The sequence below is a fragment of the Cuculus canorus genome, chromosome 3, assembly GCF_017976375.1.
Source record: "Cuculus canorus isolate bCucCan1 chromosome 3, bCucCan1.pri, whole genome shotgun sequence".
NCBI classification, from domain to species: domain Eukaryota; kingdom Metazoa; phylum Chordata; class Aves; order Cuculiformes; family Cuculidae; genus Cuculus; species Cuculus canorus.
Window position 1 is genome coordinate 5,194,045 of NC_071403.1, and position 14,024 is coordinate 5,208,068.

Here is a 14,024-nt window from a genome sequence, read left to right on the forward strand (position 1 = left end):
CCTCCAGATGAGGTCTCCCAAGAGAGGAACAGAGGGGCAGAATCCCCTCCCTCGCCCTGCTGGCCACGCTGCTTTGGATGCAGCCCAGGACAGAGTTCGCCTTCTGGGCTTTGAGTGCACATTGCCGGCTCATGTCGAGCTTCTCATCAACCAGCACCCCAAGTCCTGCTTTCTTCTATTTGTATTTATAAAATCGAGAAGGAGAAGGAGAAGGGGAAACCAAGACAAAGAACATAGAATGACAAGTGAAAAAACAGTCATTGCCATGGAGCATAGATCAGAAAACAAAAAGATAGCAAGATAAAAGCCTGTCATTTATCACAAGTCACTGGTAAATGTTTTTAACTCAAACAAGATAGGCTCAGAAAGTCTACACTGACATCCTCAGACCAGTGGTTTCTGAAACAGTGTTACTCGAGAAAAGTTTTTTGTAGGTTTGATAAAAATAATGTCCCTGTTATAAAGTTTTTTAAAATTTAACAGTGCAAAGATGAGACACTTGTTAACAGCTGTAAGCTTGCACATCTCCACAGGGGCAGCAGGTGTTTACTGTTTATTTTTCTCTTCCAATAATCATTTTGAAATCTCAAGTTCTTGGGTACATTCTGAAAATGCTGCTGCAAATAAAGGCTGGAAGCTCTGGAAAGGAAGAAAGAAAAGGTAGGCTATTAAGAACCTCTAAATTAAGCCCTCTGGAGATGCTGGTAAGAAGGAAAAAGTGAACTTTTTGAAGCAATCTCATTGTCTTTAAAAGAAGGCATTAATGGTACATTTTTTTGTGTGTTTTATTATTGGTATATGGTCTTTCAGAGCTCTCTTTCTCTTTGTTGCTATTATTAATGTTCTTAAACACCTGCATTGAAGAACTTTTTTTGCAGTCTTGCCTCCAAATGAGTGAGGGACACAAAGCTGTCCTGCTCACAGCTGCATCTTCTAGCTTGGTAAAATCAGGATAAAAAGAGTTTCTGACATCCTAACCTGGAAGAATCCTGGTTTTTTTCTGGTTTTGTGTCACAGGTCATGACCATACCATAGCTCATCTGGTCAAAGTTAGGACCATGTTATGGCTTGGATCCTCAGTAAAGAAAACTATCTCCATAGATCACCTGTCTGCCAATGGGAATGTTTTGTAACGATAGCTATAATTTAAAGAGAATTCTGATGTGAAATGCTCCAAGAATTAGTTTTATAGGCTACAAGAATGAATCCTGCCAACCATCTGATCTTTGGTTCTCTTAGCCAGGGATCCTGCAGTATGAAGTTCTATGGTAGAAGAGAATATTTAGTTACTGCTTATATTAAACAGTAATTTGCACAAACTTTTGGGCCATAAATGTTTCAACACAGCTCCCGTTCAAAGCGGAGGAGAGTTCCACTCAAAAGAGAATGACTTAGTAAAATGCACAGTTTGCAAAGGCAGAATGACATCAGACGGAGCTTTTTATCTATTTCTCCCCCAAACAATGGTGATTTATTTAGGCGGATCACTGGATGCAAACCACAGTCATTCCTTAGCGATCAAACAACTGGGCTAACCAGGATTTTCAATACGAAGCAAAACCCCCCTTAAAAATTTTGAGCATTTTTTGCTCTCAATTATTTTAATATTGATATGGAAATGAAAATTATGTGTTTTCCCATCAGAGCATGTCACTTTTTATTTGGTAGATTTCTCTTACACCTGTATTCCTAATGGAGTGTGAAATGAAAATGAACAACCATGTTTTCTTTGCAATACCAGCATTGCAGCAGGTGGAATAGAAATGAGGGCTTTTTCCTGATTGTTTCAACCGTTAAGTAATAATTTATTGTGATTATTATTCTTAAGAATTTATTTAGATATGATATTGACGATAGCTATTTCCAGCTTTTTGTTTGGTAATAGGATTTTGACAAGTTATTAAAACTCGCAGATTATTTTTCATCATTATTTCATCATTATTATACTATGACAAATTAGATTTGGCCTTACGAGGCTGAAATCTCCCTTTGGAGTTTTCTGTGGTCTCGTTGAAAAGCAATAGTGATGAATCTCAGAGGGATTTAAGGAAGAATCTTTGCCTGAGGGTAGGAACGTGATGCATCTTGCAATAACGTCTGTCCAATGGGTCCTATCAGTTTGATTCAGCTCCTTAAGAGATTTTAGACACAAGTAGATCTGGCTAAAAGAAGGAGGATGTACTTTTTAGCCCTTAGTATTTCTGATCCTACTTGCAAACATTATAAATGGCAGCAGACTATAAATTTACTTGTCCGAGACTGTTGCTTAATTTTCCTGTTCGTTTGCTGTAGAAAAGAGTGGAGGTACAAGTTCTTCTAAGTCTTTTTGTTGTCTTATTGTGCGTGTTCATTGTTAATTGACAAATACAAGGGTGACCTGAGTAACATGATTAAAGGAAGCATCACACAATGTACCGTAACTGTTTTCCTACTCGGTTTCTGGAAAACGATGACAAGTAAGACTCGACTTTTTATTTTTACTGATTGTTGATTATTTGAAGTTTAGAAGGAAAACATTGCAGGGTTTTTTTTTTGTGTATTTTTTTTGTTTGCTTTGTGTTTCCCCACTAAGTACTATAAGTTACACTGGAGATGGCATTATTTCTTCTTACTCGAATCAGCAGACAAGCTCGTTTAACTGAAGCAGTTCCTTCCATCTCTGCTTTAAAGAGAGTATCTACTAAAATATCAGTAGGTGTTTTAGTAGGTAGCATCTTTCTGTCTCCTGCCTTTCAGAATGGAGTTTCAATAATTCACTGGTGTATTATGACTTAGGTTTCAATTCTAACTAGTGGAAAGTCTAGACATTTTAAAGAAGATCCAGTCTGCTTAGTCTCTGCCCAGGAATGTGCAGTTTTATAGACTGGCCATTACACCTAGAGAGATTTAGCTTCCAAATACGCTAGAAAGAATAAGCCCAATAAAATGAAGACCTGTAGGAAATTCAAAAGTGGTCTAAGGACATTTAGACTTATTTGATGTCAGGGTTTTTTTATGATCCCAAATGTGAAGGAAAAAGGCATTAAGAGGGGTAAAATATTATGTGGTGTGGTCTGCAGTTTTGTCTGATGTCTACCGTTGGTTTGCTGTTGGACTGAATACAGGAACTTTCCTTTCACTGGAGTGATTTGTCCTTTCAGTATAACCCTCCCGACCATTCCTGAGACACTAATATGCTTGGGGTATTTTCTGTATCTGTTGGGGAGTGATAGTCCAGTCTCATTAGCACTATCTCTTATAAAGCCTAAAGACCTTTAGCAAAGAACAGTACCATCAGGGTGTCTTCCACTGGGCCATGTTGTTCCTCCTCTGCATGGGAAAGTTGTGCTCCAGGCCCATCACTGTGTGCTTAGGAAGCTCAGAACTAGGTTAAGGAAGAGTGATGACATCCTTTGGCTCAGATTCTGAAAAAGATATTGTTTTAAGAAAATGCACGCTTTCATCCCGTGTCCTGAAACAGCCTTAAAAGTCTTTGTACGTTACCAAGAAAATCTGACATGTGGCGTTTCCCAAGGCAGGACTGAGTTTGATGGAGCAGAGATGAATATTCTTTTCAGCAATACTCTGCTTTTTTTCCCCCCTCATTTCCATTTAATCATCTTTTATCTAGTGGAGAGAGAAACTTCTGGACCATCAATCTCAGTTATGCTCACACACGCTTCCACTTTCTAACTGTTTCTTGTGTTATCTTTATCTTTTGTCATGGAAACACACGGAAAATATGCCATCTGGCCAGACAGAGTATATGCTTTTCTACTTTTACTCGGTAGTGAAATGAAGGGGTTATGATCCCGAGAGTCAAAGCTGCACTTATGTCTTTGCCTAGACAGTACATCTAGGGAGATCAGCTAGTGTTATCTTGAAGATGAGCACAGGAGGGAGGGAGGGAGGGAGGGAGAAGGAAAGCACCTGCTCATGTCTAAAAGGCTATCGAGTGCTCTGAAATGGTTTCACCATTGTTTTCAATCTCTGAGGGAGGACTTCTTCTTTTCAGGTTGCTTTTAGCAAGCCCATTGAGTTTTCTGCTTTGACAGCATAGCTGCATTTTGGAGCCACTGATGCCGTGCTCAGATTTTGCTTTCACCTCATCTAGACCCGATATGAGTCACTGTAATAGTAGTCCACTCCGAAAGAGTTGCTTTTATTATTATTAACGTTTGCACTGCTTGCCTTTGGGACCCTCCCTGTATGTATTACAGACATTTAGTAACGGGTAAGCCCTGTCGCAAAAATACGGTGAAGTAAATGCAAGGTATAACAAAGGCCATCCGCAGCGGAGGGGCTGGATTTTGAGAAGCGGACTTTGTTGTGATGGAACTACATCAGCAGAAATGTAGATAAAATCCTCACGGGTTTTCTGGTTTTAAACTTAAAAGTTTTCTGCCCCTAAACCCTATCTTGACAGGGGTTTTGTGAGCATTGTCCATACCCTGATGTGGATAGATCCTAATGTCATTATGTCTTTCGCTCTGTGTGTTAAGAACTTGTTGAGATGCAGCTCAATTTGTTCAAAGCAGGAGTATGGAAACTAAGGTTTGTGGACATCCTGTTGAGAAGTGCCCTTGAGTCATTGGTTTTTTTTTGAAATTGAGGACCTCCTTTGGAAGTTCTTACCGGCTTCTGCCAGGAAAAATATTAAATACAAAGTTCTTAAGTGATTTGCTTTAGCCACTAGGTGCAATGAAGTCTCCTGAAGAACGGGTGGGGAAGCAAGCGAACCCTGTGTCCCCCTTTAACACTCCTTAAATCTCTATGTGTTAGAGAAGGCAGATGGAAACTCATTTCAGCTAAACTGTGTTGTAACATTTCCCAAGTATGTATATTTAATGGAATGATTTTTTTCCTAAGAAAACACTGATCTGAGAAATTAAATCCATGCAGCTAGAGCATGAAGTAAAGCAGGCTAGCAGGCTGGATTTCAAACAGTCTGAGGGTATTTTGTTACAGAGTTCATATTCCAAGCTACTGTGACAAGCAGTTGCTAATTCTAAAAATATTCAGTAAGAGTGGGCTAATTTGTGCATCACTGAAGCACCGGTCGTTTTTGCTGTCAATGTATATTTTGCATTTGCAAGGAGGGAGGATATAATGTCTTTATTATCTGTTAAAAAGAAACTGGCAGCTACACCTCTTTAACTGAGGGTGATTTTCTTCATACTCACCAGTACCCTTGTGAGGTCAGAAGGCACTTGAAAAGGTGCCACTGCTGTGTGTTTATGTTTTATTTGCCCTTATTACCCGTCTAGGATACAGGTTTGGTTTTTTTTTTTCTTTACAGTTTTAGGCGTTATTTTTTTAATGAGTTCCACCAGACGGGTTTAACGCTTCCCTTCGTTTTCAGCCTTGTAGATGATTATGCAGGGTTCATGGTATCGCAGCAGCAGAAGCTGCTGTGGATTGATGGGACCCTATCAACCACCCTGCCCACTCAATATTATAAAGATTTGTGTCGTCAGTGGTCATGACGTTTAGTAGGAAGTTGCCCATTTATGGATACTAGAGCAAATGATATCATCACAATAGGTGGCTCCTGCCTAAATAGGATCATTTGTGAAATGAGATTAGAGGCATTTATCTGGGAAACAGGAGACAGAGGCACCTGCTTTATGTAATTGATATCCTGGGGAATTATTGTGTACAATAATCAAGAAAAATCTTCATTTCTAATTCTGTTATGTGGGAAAAGAAACCCTCTTTTTTTCTGCCTGCATGAAACAAACCCCTCTTCCACATGGAATAAGCTCCAGACCATGTTTTCTATTATGCTTGAATATATGGGACATGCATTGCAATCCTATGCTTGCCACACTGCTGCAGTATACTTGTTTTGCAGAGCTCTGTAGCAGGCTAGTGAAAGCTGTGACTAGCCAGACCCTTGGATACATACTCTAATCTCTGGCCTTTATTTTTGCAATTAATTTGATTTGTTCACTGGTGGTATATTTTTTCTGATTTGTGAGAAGCTTCATGCTCTGTGTTTGGATGCTGACTGCAATACAGCAATAGTCTTTGATACGGTAAGTCAAAGATGACTCATTTCTTACTCTCGTGCCTTCAATTTATACTTTCTACAACACCATCTCGTCAGATAGAAAATTATGTGTTAATTAATATTGAAGTAGTTAATTTTCAACAGATGACTTGCCCTTCCCTCCCCCCAGTACTTTGCACCATGGCTTTTTTTTTTTCTCCTCCTCATGAGAGCAATAGGTTTGAAATGTCTTTAGGTAAAATGCTTTTCCTCTGTTATTTTTAATAATATTGCCATCATTTTTTCCTATTCTTTAATTGCAGCATTAAAAAAGAAATTAGATCACACACAGAGATTTGGAACTTAACATGTGATGCTAGAATACGATAAGTTCAGTTCAATATTAACCTTTATTACAGTGAACACAATCGGAAAGGCAAGAATCCCTTCAGAGATTTATACTTCAGATAAAGTAGAAGGGTTTCAGTTTTCATTTGAGCATTAATACAGTCAGATGCATTCAGTTACAAAAGCCTTTATTTGATGTGAGAACAGTGGAGAGAAAACGCCTTACGAAAAGACAGTTTTCTTTGTAATGCAGCGTGCGGGAGAAAGTAGTACCCCTTATCAAGTGGTACTACATGAGGTAAGAGCAAAAACCCTGCTGCATGATGATAGCAGCCTTCACCTTAGAGACATGTTTCTACCAAAAATGCTGTCGAACAGAAATATTATTTAAAGAGCTTTAAATAAGTGCTGTGATCACACACAGAGTATGCACTCTTTTGGATAGCTAACAGGGATTGTACAGTAAGTGTTAAGGTTTGATCGAAGAATTTATAGAGAAATCTACCTTTCAGCAGAGTTCTGGAGCATCACTGGGTTACCGGGTCTCCTTTAGTAAGATTCATTCAGTCCTGGTTTTACAATTGGCAACTTTGCAGCAAGTGAGCGGTGTTCAGATGGTTTGAAATGCTTGGATATGGGAGGTGTTCTTTGTAGGTATAATTTTCCATCCCCATGTCTTAAACTTCCAACAGCAGAGTTCTTGTTTTTCCTATGAGTATTAGCCCTGCTATCTATCAGAAAAAAACAGTGAATTTGTATTTGCCAGCATAGGTTTCTGATGTTCAAGTAAAATAGCTTGCTCTTTAAAAGTTTATACAGGAAGAAAGCCAAAAAGAGGGGAAAAAAAAATTGTAATATATATGAAATAAGAGCAAAGGTACAGTCTGGCTGTCATCAATTCACAAGTTGTAATTACTGTTGCTTTTTCACTTCTGGGAAGAAGTTTGAAGGTCTGATTTCTGGAGTAGCAATGTAATTATTTTACAGGCATGCAGTATTATCAGCTCTTGCGTTTGCTCATAATTACTTCATGGATCCATGTCTGTCATGTTTCCTTGTCGTTCGAGACAGCCTACATCCTTGTTATTTAGCAACAAGTGATCAACATGATCAAGTAGTGCCCAGTGCAGTACATTTTAATCTGTATCCTCCTGAAATGTGAAAACAGTTAAACATCTACCGGGTGTTTTAAATAGGTGTGTGTAGCAAAGGTGGTGAGTACTGGTATCCTTTTTTGAATGAAACATTCTATTTTAAAATGCTAGAGGGTAGGTGAAGGTACTTCAGCATGAGGATATTAAACAGCAGCACTCTGCCTGACATTATCCTTTGCTTTTGCAGAAACCACACGGAATAAAGGCTATTTTGTTCTAATAATTGCATAATTAGATCTGCTTAATATGTTTCATGGAAGTTATTTCCCTGTAAATACCTCTTAAAGTGATCTAGAAAAAGGAGGACATTTCCACAGATCTCATTTATGCATGTTAAGCAAAAGCTGAAGGAAAGTGGCATATACTGAATGTAGAGGCCAAATTACATACTCTGTAATTCAGGCGTACAACTGTTATGTAGTTTGGCTGATCAAATGCCGAGCAGTTTGCAGGGTGCATCTTTTAGAGAATACACATAAAGAAATGACTGTTATGTCATTGCTGTTTGTTGCCCACCTACTATTTTAAAATTTTATTTTTAAAAAGACATCGCATTAATGATTTTCTACCAGTTTTGCACCTCTTTTTTAATTTCCTACAAAAGAAAGTAGATTGGGCAGCAGCTTTTTAAAAGCATTAAAATAACTTAAATTTAATAGGAAAGATAATCAGCATAATTGGAGTAACAAACGTGCTGAAGGGCATATAAATTAAAGCATCCCACCTATGATATTCACAACAATATATCTAGTTCTTAAAGGAGTTTAATAAATACAGAGAGGGAGGAATGACCATAGCACAGAGCACACAACATTCCATTTTGCTTTATCTAATAAGTTTTAAAATTATATACCCAGGAGTCATACAACTCCGTAAAATAGATTATGTCATATTAGTTATGCTCCATAAATTTCGCTTGTTATTTTGTTGCATTCTATTGTTACCAATATGTTAGAAATTTCAGCCATATTTTTTTCTGAAAACTTTGTGATCTGTGCACTTGGCGTTTTTGTTCTTAGATACTTAATTTGATGCCATTAGCTTCATCATTGCGATAAGTTTGTGTAGTTAATAATTTGGTTCTATTTTTGAGAAGGAAGGCTTAGCTGGAGTACTTCAGGGAAAATCATGAATAACTGGACTTCTGTACATTCAGGTTTCACGAGTGTAGTGTAAGTGAGGTCAGATAGATGTCTCTGATGTGCATATAAAAGGAGTTAAGTGTGCACACAAAGGAAAGAATATGGGATCCAAATTTCCTTGTTTCCTAGTTACTATCAAAAATAAAATCCTAATGAACTATTGTGGAGCAGTAAGGAAAATTAGCTGGCTTTTTACACTCATTTTAAAAAGGACTTCTGTTCACTGATAAGAGTTTAGCACAAGGTCTGCAAGTGTCAGCTTCATTTTCTTTGAATACCACAGGCAATACATTTTTTCTTTTTATATATACTTCAAATATTCTGCCCAAGGTCAGTGCAAAGGGCTGGAGTATGAACGAAACCACACATCCTTGACTGTAGACCCCATGGCTAAATCAAACCGAATTGCTTTTACTTTCTCATTGTGTAATATAAAATAATCAGACTTGCAACAATGAAGGATTTGCATGGATTGGTCCAATACAAGTTATATATGTCATATAATTTAATTGTCTTTAACAGATGCACTTGCATTGAAGCCTAAAAATCATACTGGGCAGCGTGCACACCAACAAAGCATACAGAAAGCAGCTAAGTAGTTCAGCTTGCCAAACTATTAATTCGTCTCAGCAGTACATTACCCATGTACAAATAGGGTAACAACTCTGTTACTGTCAGACAACTTGCATAGTAGAGCATTTCGTGATATATAGGGAAAATCACGTTGAAGTTCATAGGTGTCTTTTACTGAAGGAAGGTGAAACTGCATCAAAGTCACCATTAACATCTTAAGAGAAACAGTGTGCAAGTAATAAAGGTTAATGCAGCATTCGTGGTAGCAATAATTACTCACAATGTCAAAGTCAAAGATTTAAAGGTGACCGCTGCCCATCAAAAGAAATTGAGACGGGGATCCGAAGCAGAAAATCACTTAAGTTACGATGCAGTTCCATGCAATTTCTGAGAAAGGCATTTTTTGTTATCAGGTTCAAGTTTTAGTTGATCTGCATAGTAATGTGCTGTGAAAACCATCACGTGTTGTCTGTCCTGCCGGTTCTTAGCACTCTATCTGTCTTGATGCCAGAGCAACAACATCCTTTATAAATTTCATTTTATTTTCTCGGTGCCCCGCCACCATCAAATCCTTGGTATCTGGGGCTTGAACATGCTTCTTCGGAAGCTGCTGCCAAAACACTTTACTGGCTTAACTGGGATCACGATAAGGGCAACCCACCGTTTAATAACGCAGGGTGGAAAACATCAGGCTGCTTTGGCACTTGTCAGATCCAGGTACTGCTCCTGCAGTTTACGAAGAGGAAGAGCTCTTCCAGACCTCATGTGTTTTACCCACGGAGAGAGGAAGGGCAAGGGCAGGCCAGGCACGTCGACACAGATGTTCCTACAAGACAGTGCAGACGATGGCGTAGCTGAGAGCCAGCATCCCGCACTCCTCAGGCTGCACAGCCAGGGAGCAGAGCGCCTGCCGGTAGCACCGTGCCCCTGCTGCCAGGACCCCGGCAGAGTCCTGCACTTTGAATTCAGAGGATTAAAAAGGAAAACAGGTGTTGTCGATCAGATGTTACTGCAGCCAACCTGGTAACTCCCTCACTGGGATGTCTCCTCAACGTCATGATAAAGGAAACCCGAACAGAGGCGGTTAATCAATTTTGTTACAGGGTCGGAGGGGGCAACAAGCTTCGCCTTGCTTTAGGGAGTGGAGCCGGATTGGGTGTTCTTGTTTTTGAGGGAATCTGGCTTTTCCTGGGAGGTGCTGTTTTTAGAAAGCCCTTCTGCATGCTGGCTCTCTCCCCTCTTAGAGACAAAGCCTGGGTTAAACACCCCCAAAGCCTCACAGCCCCCACTGTTCACATCAGCTGCGTGGCTGGTGGAGGGCACAAATTCAGGGCTACTCTTTTCATTTCTCTAGAGGTGATTTCCTAATCCCAGTTTTCTTCATGATTTTTTAGTGCTAGAATTCCTATCAATAGCTCTCTAAGTGGGGTGTCGTGACAATGATTCTCGCATCTGATTTATTTTACTTCCCCCCTCCCCCAACTACTGGTACAAGCAATAGGCAAGAACTAAAATATATTAGAAGCATATTTTTTCTGTTCACTTGGTGTGTTTGACAGCATTCTGTATCTTTTCAGCCTCACTGTTTCCTCAGTGCCATCATTTGGCTTCTTCCCATTTGTGCAGGCTTAGGAGCAGCTGAAAGGAGAAAAATCTTAAACCAAGAGGAATAATACTGTAATGTCATAAAGATTGGCAGGCTAAGTAGTTGAATCTCCTAGGTACTCTTGATTTTATTGATTATATTGAGTCAATGGTATTTTTCTTATAAATATGTAGCCTGTATACGTCTCGTTAGACTTAGTAAAAGCGTAAATGATACAATTTATTTGCGCTATTGCTCTGAAGTGCCTTCTAAGCATTTATCTCCCCCATATTTTAACTGAAGTTGTGATACCATTTAATTATTGCTTTAGCAGATCCATCTGAAGAGGTTCATATCCTGCCCACGGACACTTGTTCTTTCCCATTCCCTGCCCAAAGCTTGCCCAGTTGTGCTGACTTAGCTCTTTACGTGGCCACACTCCAAACCACAGCTTTGACCACACTGGTTTTTCCAAACCCACACAGAGGCGAGTTAAACAGGGCTTTGTAAAAATCCTTTTCCTTTTTGCGTGTGTGTGTTTTGTCCCATTTTCTTTGTGTGAACTGTTTCACCATTCCACTTCAAAACACATTGGGTAACTTGTTAATTGTCACGACGTCGGTCTTTTGAGATTGATATAGGGAAACATCTAGAACTAGGAACAAGATGAACTTCCAGTAAGAGCCTCTTAAATCAGATCTACAGCCAAAGGAATATTATCAAGCTTGATAATAACCTGATCTAAATGTTGGATTCCTAAAATAGATTGAATTATTAACAAATCAATGACGTTTTGTAAGGGGAAAAGTATCTGCAAGATTTTTTGCAACCAATTTTGATATAGTGTTTCTCTTCAATATTACTGCGGAACAGGATGACTGGTTACCAGTATGATTTCCATTCCGGTAGCACTTATAAAGCAAATGAATGATGAAGACTTCATGGAACTAACCACTGAGTAAGATCTTGTTTTAATAGCAGGAAGCAAAGGTGAACCCCTGTCCTTAGCATCCACAGTGCAGCTGGAAAAATGGGTTCAGAAGTGTGGTGAAACAGATAACCCAACTTTGGGATGGTGAGCTAAAATATCTACTTAAATATAACTTCTTTTGATGTAATATGTGGAAGAGAAGTTGTATGGCTTAGGAAACTTTTCAGCAGCAGTATGTGCTAGCATTGGGCAGTCTTCTGCGTGTTCTTCATGTTTCCTGCGTGGGCTCCATGGGAAGACAGTTCCGTGGCCATGCTCTAAAATCCCATAGATTTTGGTGCAGTTCAGACTTTTGTAGAGCTTCATGGAAGTCAATTTGTGTGGTTCTTGCTATATTCATGTCCATAATAGTATTGTGTCTCATAACATAGTGTTGTCTTATAAAGAAAGCAGGAATAGTAACAGTTTGGGTGCACTTTAGATGAGAATGAGTCTGAGCTTCCCCTCGGTTTAATGGGCTCTGGGATAAGGTCATGTGGGAAAAGGGAAACGCTTTCTAAGATGGGAAATTCCCCTTCCTGGGACTGTGCATGTCATCTCACTCTTTTGTGTTCCGTCTCCCTTGAAGCTAGTTGTAGTACTGCTTTGATGGATCCCTCATGTGCCCGTTGTGTGGTGAGTGCCTGCTTCTTATCATACTCATGATTCCCAGATAGGATGAAGCTGTCTAGACACTAACTGCTTTGTATTAAACCCCTCAGCGTCTGATCTGCGCGCAGGGGGTTATGGATACTTCTGTGCATCAGCAAGCAAGAACAGATATATATTTGTTATAATGTAATCTTGAGATTCACTTCTGATTTCTCTTGTTCTCCTCGGATCTTGTGTTTCCTTTACCTGATCTCATACCGGAATCCTGTTATGTGTGTGAAGAGGCAGGGATTTGGTTGTATGCAGGCACACGCGTGCACACACAGGCAGAAAGAGCAGCGTGTGCCTCCTCTGACAAACTATTAGATCGTAGGGGACACAAAATCCAAGGAGGATGCTTAAAAGCTCCCGGTGCCTTCCCTCTCTCAGCTCATCACCCCACTCTGTGCCCACACACACAGTGTGATCAGCAAAGTGTGTCCAAGCCTGACACCAGCTTCCTAGCGATGGGCTCAAATTCTGGTCCTAACCCTTAATTGTGGGTGCACAACTCTCAGATCAGCCTTTTCAATAACGGATTACATTGTAAATAGCCAAAATCTCTAAAAGCTGGAATTTGAGCAAATAATCATTGTATAATTCTGAGATTCTGAAGTAAGACTTCAAAAAAGTAAATTTAAAATTTGCACTCTTAATTTATACATAACAGTGTCACACAGGGCTGCAGTTTAACCGATTCAGAAGTAATTCAGTCTTCACTATTTCATGCGATGACACTGCTTAATTCTTTACAAACCAGGCCCTTGTGGGACCAATAGGTGATTTTTCACAAAAGTAACAAATCAGTGGTACTGCCTTCTTACCAGATTAATCCCTCTGACTCAGGTGTTATTATTTCACTTATAATAGAATATTAAATTACTACATGGTTATTTGGGAAAAAAAAAAATATATATATATATATATATAAATATATTATTCCTGGTAAGAAAAGAGCAGGATGAGTTTGTTGGGCACCGTAGTGGAGATGTGACTGCGGAAAACATTTTTAGTTGTTAACAAGACACATGGTTTCTTTGCAAGTCAGTCCTCTGTAAAATAGGGCTGATAATACTTTACCAGGTAGCAGAAGGTTGTCTTCTTTGAGATAAAAGTGCAGGAGTTGCCTACTTGATGTATTTGGAAAGCACTACTGACATAAATTGATAGAAATTTCATCTGATGGTGTCCATAAATGTTTCTGGCTATACTGAGGAAGGGGAAATTATCCTCACAGAAAGGCAGACGTTTCCATTGATTCTGTCCTGTCAGTCTACTGGGACTCTGAAGAAGTCCAGTGAAAGAGACTCTGCACGCAAAATTCAGTGAAGGAACCTAGGGAACCTGGCCACTAACGTGCTCCCTTGCGAATCTCTTTTTCAACCATCTTTTCCGTTTCTTTACTGAATAAAATATAGCAGTAGTCAAACAAGGGCAGACTTAAAGACCTAATAAAGGATGCAGATTCGCTTTAGCTTCCAGAAATTAAGATTTTGAAATTGAATATATATTGAAGACATTGCCATTGTTGAGAGTTTGTTTAAGACCATCATAAAGAAGTACTTGAAAGTGGAACTTTCTAACAATTCTATGCTTACTTGTACTTTAGTTTTGAAGCACTGAGAAAACC

At 39.2% G+C, this 14,024-nt stretch overlaps 1 protein-coding gene across 19 annotated transcripts in view; it reads left to right on the forward strand.

The window, feature by feature from the left end:
• Positions 1 to 14,024, forward strand: part of DLGAP2 (DLG associated protein 2) — a 508,423-nt gene that overhangs the window by 144,097 nt on the left and 350,302 nt on the right. For 5 of the 19 annotated variants that reach the window (XM_054063043.1, XM_054063048.1, XM_054063051.1 and 2 more), the window contains exon 1: positions 5,586 to 6,017. The exons of the other annotated variants lie outside the window; for them this stretch is intronic. The gene's annotated coding sequence lies outside the window, so the exon portion shown is untranslated. Of the gene's footprint in view, positions 1 to 5,585; positions 6,018 to 14,024 lie in introns of those variants that run through there. 19 annotated transcript variants of the gene reach the window in all.